Source organism: Petromyzon marinus, chromosome 27 (genome assembly GCF_048934315.1).
Source record: "Petromyzon marinus isolate PM22_M1 ecotype Great Lakes invasive population chromosome 27, UKy_Petmar_22M1.pri1.0, whole genome shotgun sequence".
Lineage (NCBI taxonomy): Eukaryota > Metazoa > Chordata > Hyperoartia > Petromyzontiformes > Petromyzontidae > Petromyzon > Petromyzon marinus.
This window is the reverse complement of record NC_133693.1, coordinates 13,282,807-13,296,610: the sequence shown is the minus strand read 5'-3', so window position 1 is coordinate 13,296,610 and position 13,804 is coordinate 13,282,807. Positions and strand designations below refer to the sequence as shown.

The 13,804-nt window shown below is 53.3% G+C and overlaps 1 protein-coding gene across 2 annotated transcripts in view; it reads right to left on the bottom strand.

Moving 5' to 3' along the window:
• The window catches only part of LOC116946527 (disks large-associated protein 2-like), a 69,265-nt gene extending 55,998 nt beyond the window's left edge, over positions 1-13,267 (bottom strand). The window contains exon 1 of one of the 2 annotated variants that reach the window (XM_076070135.1): positions 12,925-13,267. The gene's annotated coding sequence lies outside the window, so the exon portion shown is untranslated. The remainder of the gene's footprint in view (positions 1-12,924) is intronic. The other variant, XM_076070134.1, reaches the window with a different exon arrangement.
• Between the last annotated feature and the right edge of the window lie 537 nt (positions 13,268-13,804).

Genomic DNA, 13,804 nt, shown 5'->3' with positions numbered 1-13,804 from the left:
GGCAGAGATGATCTCCCAAGCAAAATGCTGAGGGAGAGTGGCGTTTGTGCACAGACTGCCCTATATGACATCATAACAACAATCTGGACCACTGGACGGGTTCCGCAGGGGGACCGCACAGACTGTAACAACTACAGGGGCATCTCACTCCTCAGTGTGCCAGGAAAGGTCCTGGCAAGGATTATTCAACATCGCCTTGCCAGGCACGCTGAGGAGAGGCTTGCGGAGCCACAATGCGGTTTCAGGAAAGGGCGGTCCTGCACAGATGCCATATTTTCTGTCTGTCTGCTACAGCAGAGGTGTAGGGAATTCCAACAAGACCTACATCTCTGCTTTATTTACCTGGTCAAGGCCTATGATACCATCAGTAGGCCTGGGCTCTGGGTTGTTCTTCGTGCTTTTGGAGTCCCTGACCCTCTGCTCACGATCATTAAGGACCTTCATGATGGTGAGCGGGCCCGGGTAAAACTACGTGGCCGGGAGTCAGAGCCATTCCCACTACACCTTGGGGTGCGACAGGGATGTTCTCTGGCTCCCACGTTATTTAACATCTATATTGACCACGTAGTTCGTGAAGCCTTCAATAGCTGTACCGGGTGAATCTCTATTTGGTGCAGATATAATGGGAGGCTGATCGATGCCCAGGTGCGGTCAAGGGATGGCTCGCTATTGCTCAACCATGTTATGTATGCCGATGATTTGGTAATAGCTGCACATTCAGAGGAGGAGTTGGAGACGCTGCTGCTGAGACTAGAGCGTGCCACTAAGAGATGGGGCCTTACCATCAGCCCCACCAAAACTAAGCACCTGCCTGGGTATTTTGAACAATCAGACACTCCACCCCCACACTCCCAATAGGTGATGGGGCAGTTGTGGAGAGAGTGGAGAGTTTCCCATACCTGGGGCAGTGTGCTTATGACTGGCTCCAGTTTAACAGCAGATGTCTTACTCCGAATCAGTCGAGCGGCAATATCTTTTCATCGGTTGCGTAACGCTGTGTGGAAGCTACCTGGTATGTCGCTCCGCACTAAGCTTCAGGTCTTCTCGGCCACGGTGATTCCCTCCCTTCTCTACGCTTGCGAAACGTGGACCCCCTTAATGGAGCATCTTCGCCGGTTGGAAACATTTAGGCTGGCCTGCTTGTGATCCATCCTGGGTTTAACCAGGCTGGATTGTGTGAGGAGCTCACAAATCCTTGAAAGATCTGGGCAAGGTCCCATCGGTGAGCTCCTCCAGCAGGCAAGGCTGCATTGGCTGGGTCATGTAGCCTGCATGCCCAGCCACCGCATGCCGAAACAGCTTTTGTTCGGCCGGATCGACGGGGCTAAGCGGGTGCGGCACGGGCTAGAGAAGAGATGGAGTGATGTGGTACAGGAGGACGTGGAGCTGAGTGGACTTGCCGATGACTGGTACCAGCGGTGTCAAGATCGGCCTCCGTGGAGGAGGCTCGTGAAGGACGCTATTGGGCAGTTGGAGGCAGTCGCCCTCCAACAACAACGGAGGGCGGAGGAGCGACGCTCACAACAGCGAGCGGAGCGCCGGGTGGCTAAAGCACAGCAGGTTGGCACAGTTGTCCTCTGAATCATTCAGATGTTCATTGGCAAACTTCAGACGGGCATGTATATGTGCTTTCTTGAGCAGGGGGACCTTGCGGGCGCTGCAGGATTTCAGTCCTTCATGGCGTAGTGTGTTACCAATTGTTTTATTGGTGACTATGGTCCCAGCTGCATTGAGATCATTGACAAGATCCTCCCGTGTAGTTCTGGGCTGATTCCTCACCGTTCTCATGATCATTGCAACTCCACCAGGTGAGATCTTGCATGGAGCCCCAAGCCGAGGGAGATTGACAGTTCTTTTGTGTTTCTTCCATTTGCGAATAATCGCACCAACTGTTGTCACCTTCTCACCAAGCTGCTTGGCAATGGTCTTGTAGCCCATTCCAGCCTTGTGTAGGTCTACAATCTTGTCCCTGACATCCTTGGAGAGCTCTTTGGTCTTGGCCATGGTGGAGAGTTTGGAATCTGATTGATTGATTGCTTCTTGTGGACAGGTGCCTTTTATACAGGTAACAAGCTGAGATTAGGAGCACTCCCTTTAAGAGTGTGCTCCTATTCTCAGCCCATTACCTGTATAAAAGACACCTGGGAGCCAGAAATCTTTCTGATTGAGAGGGGGTCAAATACTTATTTCCCTCATTAAAATGCAAATCAATTTATAACATTTTTGACATGCGTTTTTCTGGATTTTGTTGTTATTCTGTCTCTCACTGTTCAAATAAACCTACCATTAAAATTACAGACTGATAATTTCTTTGTCAGTGGGCAAACGTACAAAATCAGCAGGGGATCAAATACTTCTTTCCCTCACTGTACATTGGGTAACCCAGCTATTAAATATCAGGAGCAATGGACAAAACATATCGGAACACGAATCTGTTCGGGACAACGACGACGATGCTGTTGCTATACCAATCTCCTTGCTCCACGTTACACCCAGGGCTTAACTTCAACCCAGTCCGTTGGTGACGCTGCAGACACCGTAACTCGGGGCCCGGCACCCCACGTCCAGTATACCCCCGAGCCTCCCACCCACGCATCTCGCGATGGCAGTGGCTCAGAGCCACATTCCGCCTGCTCACCCCTCTCTCTCTCGCTCCCTCTGTGTCGTCTGCGAGCGACCCTGGGAAGATGTGCAGTGATAAATGGAGCCGCGCCGATGCGGAAGAATGTGCATCACATGCAGCCTCCTCCTCCACCCCCCCGATGATGCATTTACAGCAGAGTCAACTGTGCGAATAAAATGCTTTATAGCTCATCGGATTCCTCCAGTATAAAGACGTGCTTCCAGGACGGCACTAACAATCAGTGTACTCAGAGTAAGGGCCGTTGTTGGTTGTTGTTTTTTTGCAAAATGAGCAGTCACGGGAGATGGAGGAAGGGAGGAGGTTGTGACTGCGAAATTAATTCCACTTTCTCTGTTTTGTGAAGGAACGATTCGTGGTGCAAATCCGAATGTGACTTTCACGCCAGAGTTGGGCATCCACAGGGTGACGTGTAGTGTCATTGCTCCAAACACCCGCGATTGGAGCGGTGTCGCAGTGGGGTCAGCGCACCTCTCTACGCGAACCTGGGCTGAGCCGAGTTCGATTCTAGGCCACGGCTAACATCAGTTGGAGAGAAAGAGTGAGTGAGAGAGATCTGAGCCGGTTGTGGAGTGGGCGCCACAGACCCGTAGCGAAGAGTAGAGTACACCCTCAAACAAGAGGAGTATACTCTTTGGTTCTTTCGGTAAAGTCACGTAGGTAGAAAAAATAATAGATCACGACGTTTTGATCGCAACACAAGCAACCATCTTCAGGTGAGAGACAGAAAGCTACTGAAACAAGGTCTTATGTAGGCTTGAGATGGGTGCAGCCTCAGGGTGGGGCTAGAGATGGTCTGCCTGAGGCTGTGGAAGTGGCTATTGTATTGTGATAGATTAGTGTGAGTTGGAGCACGTACACCAAGCCCTCAGGATAAACGGATATTCTGACCGTACAATCCGCAAAGCTGTCTCCCCAGCCATGGGGAAACAACCTTCTGAGGATCCAACCAAAACCATCACCATACATAGTAGGGGTTACCAAAAAGATTTCCAAAATCTTAAACAAACACAAGATCCAGGTTCGTTTTAACACAGTACACTAAATCCGTGATTTGATCCCATCTGTAAAGGATGTCATTCCTGACATGCAATACCCTGGTGTCTACAAACTAAGTTGTGGTTGCGTCAGCAGTTACATTAGGGAAACAAAACGACATGTCTCGGACCGCGTTCGTGAACACAAGGCAGATCTCAAACACGGTAGGACCAATACCTCTGCCGTTGCTGATCATTGTTTTAACGATGTGGGCCCACACGAAATAGATTTTTCCAAGACGAAAGTACTCTGCAAACCCACGGGCTATCTTCATTGATTTGTTCATGAAGCCATCCAGATATATGAACAGAGACGCAACTTCAACTGAGAAGATGGGTACAAACTGAGCAATCATTGGAGGGACGTTATTAACCAGGTAAAGTCTTAACTGACTGTGATGTTTCCATCCTACGTGCCTATGTCGTCTGTTATTTCTGACTCTTTGTGTGTCTGTCTCTCTCTCTCTGTGCCTGTTGGATTGCACTCTCATACTAGGCAAGTCACCGATCCGGTGGCATACTAAGCTCGTGCATTGATATGCTAATCTCTCACAATACAATAGCCACTTCCACAGCCTCAGGCAGACCAACTCTAGCCGCCCTCTTACCCTGAGGCTGCACCCATCTCAAGCCTACATAAGACCTTGTTTCAGTAGCTTTCTCTCTCTCACCTGAAGATGGTCGCTTGGGTTGCGATCGAAACGTCGTGATCTATTATTTTTTCTACCTACGTGACTTTACCGAAAGAACCAAAGAGTATGGATTACTGCAGTCACGAAAGCTTTAAATCAAGAGGAGAGTACACACACACAAACAAGTGGAGAGTACACACACAAACAAGTGGAGAGTACACACACAAACAAGTGTGTAGTCCGGCAAAACAACCCCCTACCTCCTCGCAGTGCCGAACGGGCAACTCTGTCATGGACAGTGCTGTGGGGGGAGGGCCAATTCCGATTGGCTCCTCCCCTCATGGCGTCTGTGTCCACCACAGTGGCTAAACGGGGGCTCTAGATGGGTGCGAGGGGCTAGTAACCCCTCCACCTTCAATTAATTACCACTAAACCACGAGTTAAACTGCAATATGTAACTAATAAGCTTGTACCAGAGGACCCGGGGGACAGGCGCCTATGACGTCTCCTGGCCAAACCCCAATTAGTGGAGCCAGGAGATTGAATCTCTACCCTCGGGGCTCCTCCAGAAACAACGAAAAGCCACTACGGATGGCCACGTGGAATGTTCGAACCCTCACTGCGGAGGAGAGGCTGCCACTCCTCTGTCGGGAGCTGGACCGGTACCACCTGGATCTCTGTGGCATTCAGGAGGTCCAGTGGACCGGTTCTGGCTCCTGCCACCATGAGGAGTGGACAGTCCTCTACTCGGGGCAGCAGACTGCCAAACAACAGGGTGTGGCTCTTCTTTTGAACAAAAGAATGAAGGGGGCGTGGGAGCGTGGCGGTGAGGTGTGGGAAGCTGTAAGCCCCAGACTACTTTGGGCTCGCCTTCCCATCAACCGGAGGCAAGGAGTGGTGGTCGTGGTTACTTATGCCCCCACCGAAGACGAACATCCGTGGAGGGATGCAGGCAAAGCCGATGAGTCAGATGCCTTCTGTGACCTCCTGTCACAGGTGCTGGCTAAAGTGGCACCTCGGGATAGAGTCATCATGTTGGGTGACTTCAATGCCCGAGTTGGTCATGATGCTGGCACCTGGTCTGGAGTGATTAGAGGGCATGGGCCAGATCAGCTCAATAACAACGGTAGGAGGCTGCTAGATTTTTGTGCAGCCCATGGGCTTGTAATTACCAACACGCTGTTCCGGCATCGGCTCATTCACACAACATCATGGATGCATGCCGGGTCCAGGCAAGAACACCTGCTGGACTACATAGTGACGGACCAGAGGATGCGAGCCCATGTCCTTGACACCAGGACCTACCGTGGAGCTCATCTGCCCTCTGACCATCGACTAGTCATCTGTAAGATGCGCCTGCCATTCTTCCACTCCGGTGGTGGGTGTACACCCAGGACCCCATTCCAACCTAAAGTGGCCTGGTCTCAGTTATCTGATGAAAGTTGCAATCGAGAATTTCATCATCGCTTGCGGCTGGGATTGGCATCGTCCCCCACTCCTCCTGATGTCGAGGGTATATGGGCGAGGTTTAGGACTGTGACTCATGCAGCTGCAATGGCTGCTTTGGGTACGCGGTCCAGACCTCCCCAGAGACCCTGGCTGACAGAAGAGGTGTTCAGGATGGTTGAGAAAATGCTACAGGCCCACTGTCATCAGCTACAGAATCCCACGTCAGAGAATGAGCAGGCTTACCGCAGTCTTCGCTCGGAGGTTCGGAGAGCCGTGAGGCACTGCAAGGATGGGTGGTGGTCGCGGGTTGCTGAGGAGATGGAGTCTGCCTCAGTGGCCCGCGATCACAAATCTCTATTTAACTCCATCAAAAAAGTAACCTGCAGCGCCACACCTATTACCATCATTAGGGGAAAAAACGGTGATCCAATCTCCGACCCCCAGGAACAGGTTTGCAGATTTGCTGAGCATTTCTGTGAGGTCCTGGGAGAGGGGAAATCCCTCAGCCAGGAAAAGATCGTGGCACAAAGTGGGGATGACCCTGCTGAGGCTGCGGTGCCTCAAATATTGGAAGAAGTCACCCCCTGTGAGTGGCTGGCTGAGGTGCCATCTGTTGAGGAAGTACTGAAGGCGATCCGGAGTTTGAGACCAGGAAAGGCAGCGGGCAGAGATGATCTCCCAAGCAAAATGCTGAGGGAGAGTGGCGTTTGTGCACAGACTGCCCTATATGACATCATAACAACAATCTGGACCACTGGACGGGTTCCGCAGGGGGACCGCACAGACTGTAACAACTACAGGGGCATCTCACTCCTCAGTGTGCCAGGAAAGGTCCTGGCAAGGATTATTCAACATCGCCTTGCCAGGCACGCTGAGGAGAGGCTTGCGGAGCCACAATGCGGTTTCAGGAAAGGGCGGTCCTGCACAGATGCCATATTTTCTGTCTGTCTGCTACAGCAGAGGTGTAGGGAATTCCAACAAGACCTACATCTCTGCTTTATTTACCTGGTCAAGGCCTATGATACCATCAGTAGGCCTGGGCTCTGGGTTGTTCTTCGTGCTTTTGGAGTCCCTGACCCTCTGCTCACGATCATTAAGGACCTTCATGATGGTGAGCGGGCCCGGGTAAAACTACGTGGCCGGGAGTCAGAGCCATTCCCACTACACCTTGGGGTGCGACAGGGATGTTCTCTGGCTCCCACGTTATTTAACATCTATATTGACCACGTAGTTCGTGAAGCCTTCAATAGCTGTACCGGGTGAATCTCTATTTGGTGCAGATATAATGGGAGGCTGATCGATGCCCAGGTGCGGTCAAGGGATGGCTCGCTATTGCTCAACCATGTTATGTATGCCGATGATTTGGTAATAGCTGCACATTCAGAGGAGGAGTTGGAGACGCTGCTGCTGAGACTAGAGCGTGCCACTAAGAGATGGGGCCTTACCATCAGCCCCACCAAAACTAAGCACCTGCCTGGGTATTTTGAACAATCAGACACTCCACCCCCACACTCCCAATAGGTGATGGGGCAGTTGTGGAGAGAGTGGAGAGTTTCCCATACCTGGGGCAGTGTGCTTATGACTGGCTCCAGTTTAACAGCAGATGTCTTACTCCGAATCAGTCGAGCGGCAATATCTTTTCATCGGTTGCGTAACGCTGTGTGGAAGCTACCTGGTATGTCGCTCCGCACTAAGCTTCAGGTCTTCTCGGCCACGGTGATTCCCTCCCTTCTCTACGCTTGCGAAACGTGGACCCCCTTAATGGAGCATCTTCGCCGGTTGGAAACATTTAGGCTGGCCTGCTTGTGATCCATCCTGGGTTTAACCAGGCTGGATTGTGTGAGGAGCTCACAAATCCTTGAAAGATCTGGGCAAGGTCCCATCGGTGAGCTCCTCCAGCAGGCAAGGCTGCATTGGCTGGGTCATGTAGCCTGCATGCCCAGCCACCGCATGCCGAAACAGCTTTTGTTCGGCCGGATCGACGGGGCTAAGCGGGTGCGGCACGGGCTAGAGAAGAGATGGAGTGATGTGGTACAGGAGGACGTGGAGCTGAGTGGACTTGCCGATGACTGGTACCAGCGGTGTCAAGATCGGCCTCCGTGGAGGAGGCTCGTGAAGGACGCTATTGGGCAGTTGGAGGCAGTCGCCCTCCAACAACAACGGAGGGCGGAGGAGCGACGCTCACAACAGCGAGCGGAGCGCCGGGTGGCTAAAGCACAGCAGGTTGGCACAGTAGGGGGCACAGGTGGTGCATCAGCCAGTCATCTCAGTCAGTCGACCCGTGGCACCTGGGTCTGCCCCGTGACCTCCTGCCAGCGGGCGTTCGACACTTCACGTGGCCTCAGGGTGCACATAGCCTGGCACAAGCGTCGTGGTGACGTCACCGCCACTTAGTGGCGAATGGCGGTTGTTGTTGTTGTTGTATGTGTGTATGTGTGTGTGTGTATATGCTACCAATCTGGCAAAACAACCCCCTACCTCCTTGCGGTGCCGGACGGGCAACTCTGTCGTGGACAGAGTGCTGTGGGGGGAGGTCCAATTCTGATTGGCTCCTCCCCTCATGGCGTCTGTGACCACCACAGTGGCTAAACGGGGGCTCTGGATGGGTGCGAGGGGCTGGTAACCCCTCCACCTTCAATTAATTACCACTAAACTACGACTGAAATATGTAACTAATAAGCTTGTGCCGGAGGCCCCGGGGGGACAGGCGTCTATGACGTCTCCTGGCCAACCCCAATTGGCGGAGCCAGGAGATTGAATCTTTACCTTCGGGGTTCCTCCAGAAACAACGAAAAGCCACTACGGATGGCCACGTGGAATATTCGAACGCTCACTGCGGAGGAGAGGCTGCCACTCCGCTGTCGGGAGCTAGACCGGTACCGCCTGGATCTCTTTGGCATTCAGGAGGTCCGGTGGACCGGTTCTGGCTCCTGCCACCATGAAGGGTGGACAGTCCTCTACTCGGGGCAGCAGACTGCCAAACAACAGGGTGTGGCTCTTCTTTTGAACAAAAGAATGAAGAGGGTGTGGGACCGTGGCGGTGAGATGTGGGAAGCTGTAAGCCCTAGGCTACTTTGGGCTCGCCTTCCCATCAACCAGAGGCGAGGAGTGGTGGTCGTGGTTACTTATGCCCCCACTGAAGACGAACATCCGTGGAGGGATGCAGGCAAAGCCCATGAGTCAGATGCCTTCTATAACCTCCTGTCATAGGTGCTGGCTAAAGTGGCCCCTCGGGATAGAGTCATCTTGTTGGGTGACTTTAATGCCCGAGTTGGTCATGATGCTGGCACCTGGTCTGGAGTGATTGGAGGGCATGGGCCAGATCAGCTCAATAACAACGGTAGGAGGCTACTAGATTTTTGTGCAGCCCACGGGCTTGTAATTACCAACACGTTGTTCCGGCATCGGCGCATCCACACAACATCATGGATGCATGCCGGGTCCAAGCAAGAACATCTGCTGGACTACATAGTGACGGACCAGCGGATGCGAGACCATGTCCTTGACACCAGGACCTACCGTGGAGCTGATCTGCCCTCTGACCATCGACTAGTCATCTGTAAGATGCGCCTGCCATTCTTCCACTCCGGTGGTGGGTGTACACCCAGGACCCCATTCCAACCTAAAGTGGCCTGGTCTCAGTTATCTGATGAAAGTTGCAAGCGAGAATTTCATCATCGCTTGCGGCTGCGGTTGGTATCGTCCCCCACTCCTCCTAATGTTGAGGGTAAATGGGCGAGGTTTAGGACTGTGACTCATGCAGCTGCAATCGCTGCTTTGGGTACGCGGTCCAGACCTCCCCAGAGACCCGAACTGACAGAGGTGTTCAGGATGGTTGAGAAAAAGCGACAGGCCCACTGTCATCGGCTACAGAATCCCACGTCAGAGAATGAGGAGGCTTACCGCAGCCTTCGCTCGGAGGTTCGGAGAGCCGTGAGGCGCTGCAAGGATGGGTGGTGGTCACAGATTGCTGAGGAGATGGAGTCTACCTCAGTGGACCACAATCACAAATCTCTATTTAACTCCATCAAAAAAGTAACCTACAACGCCACACCTATTACCATCATTAAAAAAACAATGATTCAATCACCAACCCCCAGGAACAGGTTTGCAGATTTGCTGAGCATTTCTGTGAGGTCCTGAAAAAGGGGAAATCCCTCAGCCAGGAAAGCATCGTGGCACAAAGTGGGGATGACCCTGCTGAGGCTGCGGTGCCTCAAATATTGGAACAAGTCACCCCCTGTGAGTGGCTGGCTGAGGTGCCATCTGTTGAGGAAGTACTGAAGGCAATCCGGAGTCTGCGACCAGGAAAGGCACCGGGTAGAGACGATCTCCCAAGCGAAATGCTGAGAGAGGGTGGCGTTTTTGCACAGACTGCCCTATATGACATCATAATAACAATCTGGACCACTGGACGGGTTCCGCAGGATTGGAAGAATGCCCTGGTGGTCGCCCTCTTTAAGAAGGGGGACCGCACAGACTGTAACAACTACAGGTGTATCTCACTCCTCAGTGTGCCGGGAAAGGTCCTGGCAAAGATTATTCAACATCGCCTTGCCAGGCACGCTGAGGAGAGGCTTGCGGAGCCACAATGCGGTTTCAGGAAAGGGCGGTCCTGCACGGATGCCATATTTTCTGTCCGTTTGCTACAGCAGAGGTGTAGGGAATTCCAGCAAGACCTACATCTCTGCTTTATTGACCTGGTCAAGGCCTATGATACCATCAGTAGGCCTGGGCTCTGGGTTGTTCTTCGTGCTTTTGGAGTACCTGACCCTCTGCTCACGATCATTAAGGACCTTCATGATGGTGAGCGGGCCCGGGTAAAACTACGTGGCCGGGAGTTAGAGCCATTCCCTGTACACCTTGGGGTGGGACAGTGATGTCCTCTGGCTCCCACATTATTTAACATCTATTTTGACTACGTAGTTCGTGAAGCCTTCAATAACTGTACCGGGGGAATCTCCATATGGTACAGATATAATGGGAGGCTGATCGATGCCCGGGTGCGGTCAAGGGATGGCTCCATATTGCTCAACCACATTATGTATGCTGATGATTTGGTAATAGCTGCTCAGTCAGAGGAGGAGTTGGAGACGCTGCTGCTGAGACTGGAGCGTGCCACTAAGAGGTGGGGCCTTACCATCAGCCCCACCAAAACTAAGCACCTGCCTGGGTATTTTGTACCATCGGACACTCCACCCCCACAACTCCCAATCGGTGATGGGGCAGTTGTGCAGAGAGTGGAGAGTTTCCCATACCTGGGCAGTGTGCTTATGACTGGCTCCAGTTTAACAGCAGAGGTCTCACTCCGAATCAGTCGAGCGGCAATCTTTTCATCGGTTGCGTAACGCTGTGTGGAAGCTACCTGGTCTGTCGCTCCGCACTAAGCTTCAGGTCTTCTCGGCCACGGTCATTCCCTCCCTTCTCTACGCTTGCGAAACGTGGACCCCCCTAATGGAACATCTTCGCCGGTTAGAAACATTTAGGCTGGCCTGCCTACGATCCATCCTGGGTTTAACCAGACTGGATTGTGTGAGGAGCTCACAAATCCTTGAAAGATCTGGGCAAGGTCCCATCGGTGAGCTCCTCCAGGCAAGGCTGCGATGGCTGGGTCATGTAGCCCACATGCCCAGCCACCGCATGCCGAAACAGCTTTTGTTCGGCCGGATTGAGGGGGCTAAGCGGGCGCGGCACGGGCTAGAGAAGAGATGGAGTGATGTGGTACGGGAGGACGTGGAGCTGAGTGGACTTGCCGATGACTGGTACCAGCGGTGTCAAGATCGGCCTCCGTGGAGGAGGCTCGTGAAGGATGCTACTGGGCAGTTGGAGGTAGTCGCCCTCCAACAACAACGGAGGGCGGAGGAGCGACGCTCAGAACAATGAACGGAGCGCCGGGTGGCTAAAGCACAGCAGGTTGGCACAGTAGGGGGCACAGGTGGTGCATCAGCCAGTCATCTCAGTCAGTCGACCCGTGGCACCTGGGTCTGCCCCGTGACCTCCTGCCAGTGGGCGTTCGACACTTCACGTGGCCTCAGGGTGCACATAGCCTGGCACAAGCGTCGTGGTGATGTCACCGCCACTTAGTAGCGAATGGCGGTTGTTGTTGTGTGTATGTCTGTGAGTATGTGTGTGTGTATGTGTGTATGTATGTGTGTATGTGTATGTGTGTATGTATGTATGTGTATGTGTGTGTATATATGTGTATGTGTGTATGTGTGTGTGTATATGTGTGTATTTATGTGTGTATATATGTGTGTATGTGTGTGTATGTGTGTGTATGTGTGTGTATGTCTGTGTGTATGTCTGTGTATGCGTGTGTATGTGTGTATGTGAGTATGTATTTGTGTATATGTGTGTATGTATGTGTGTATGTGTGTGTATGTATGTGTGTATGTGTGTGTATGTGTGTGTATATGTGTATATATGTGTGTGTATATATGTGTGTATGTGTGTATGTGTGTGTATGTCTGTGTGTATGTCTGTGTATGCGTGTGTATGTATGTGTGTATGTATGTATTTGTGTATATGTGTGTATGTATGTGTGTATGTGTGTGTATGTGTGTGTATATGTGTGTGTGTATATGTGTGTGTATATGTGTGCATGTGTGTATGTGCGTGTGTGTATGTGCGTGTGTGTATGTATGTGTGTGTATGTGTATGTATGTGTGTGTATGTGTGTGTGTCCATTCCCATTCCCACGCGGTCTCCCCGCCGTGACGCGCCGCCGCATCCAGACCGACTCCTCGGATCTCTCCTCGATCTCTCGACGTTTCGCTCACTCGACCTTTGCGCGTCAACAAACCATCGCTGCTTCTGCTGCCGGATCCGAGGTCTCGGGATTCTCGCACACTCGGTGTTTTTTGGTAGTGTTTGTTATTTACTGCCGTGGACGCCTAAACGCCGACCCCCCCCTCCCCGAGCCTCTCTCTCACGTGTGCTGGCATCCAGACCACGGCGGCGTCATTAGAATAACAATGAGGCACGGCGCTCAGATGCTCGCCCCACACACCACCACCACCCAGAGCGGCGTGCGGCCTCGCTATGATGAACGAATGCTGCCGGTTGTTGCACCCTCCCCATCGTCAGCGCGCTCTCTCGCAAAAACCACGACCCCACATTGCAAACGCTCCACCGCCACCACCACAGAAATCCCCGTGTCACCAACCTTGAATGAATTCAGAGCAGCCTTCCTTCCTCACTAGCACAAGGCACTGGGCGACATCCGATGAGGCGGCGGCGGCAGGGGGAATGGACGCCAGGTGAGCGATGGTGTTGGGTGCTGTGAGAATTCTGATCCAGAAATGGTCAATGAACGGTGGAGGGGATGGGGAGAGCAGGCGGGGACTCTGTTGCTGCAGCACCGCTGACGTCGACCGGGAGGGATGGAGGAGGAGGGAGGGGAGGGAGCGCATGAATCACTCAGCTGATGAACGCGAGGAGCGAGCGCGCACTGATCCCAGCAGCAGGGCCAGGGGAGGGGCCACTCCTCGACGCGCAGGGGTGGGGGTAGGCCCACCCCCCACCCCGATGGGGGGTGGGGGGTGGGGGTAGGCCCACCCCGATTGGGGGGTGACATCACAGTGAGCGGACACCCTGAGAGCCCAATTGTCAGCGAATCCCGGAGAAGCCCCGCAGGAGGGAAGACCACGTGTGTGCGACTCGACGGGACGAGGTGGAGAACGTGTGCGGGAATGGCGGCTGTGTGAGAGAGAAAGAGTAAAACAAAATTACGTTACAAGAGCACAGAGCGAGCGACGGGAGTCGGTCTTACGAGACGACTCGGCTCGGAGACTCCGATCAAAACCCCACTGGCTCCAATCACTCGCACGGAGCGCGCACCCCCCCCCCCCAGGCCCCCGCCACTGCGACCCCAGACGGAGAGGCACTGCAGCATCAACACCTCTCACGCGGGGCGCTCTCGGGGCCACGGCCGCTCGCTCGCGAGGAGCAGCGCGGAAGCGAGGCCACGTGGCGGGAGGGGTGGCATCCCGGCTCCTACTGCACCTCTCTGTGTGTGTGGCTCACACGGCCTTCACCGACCCGCA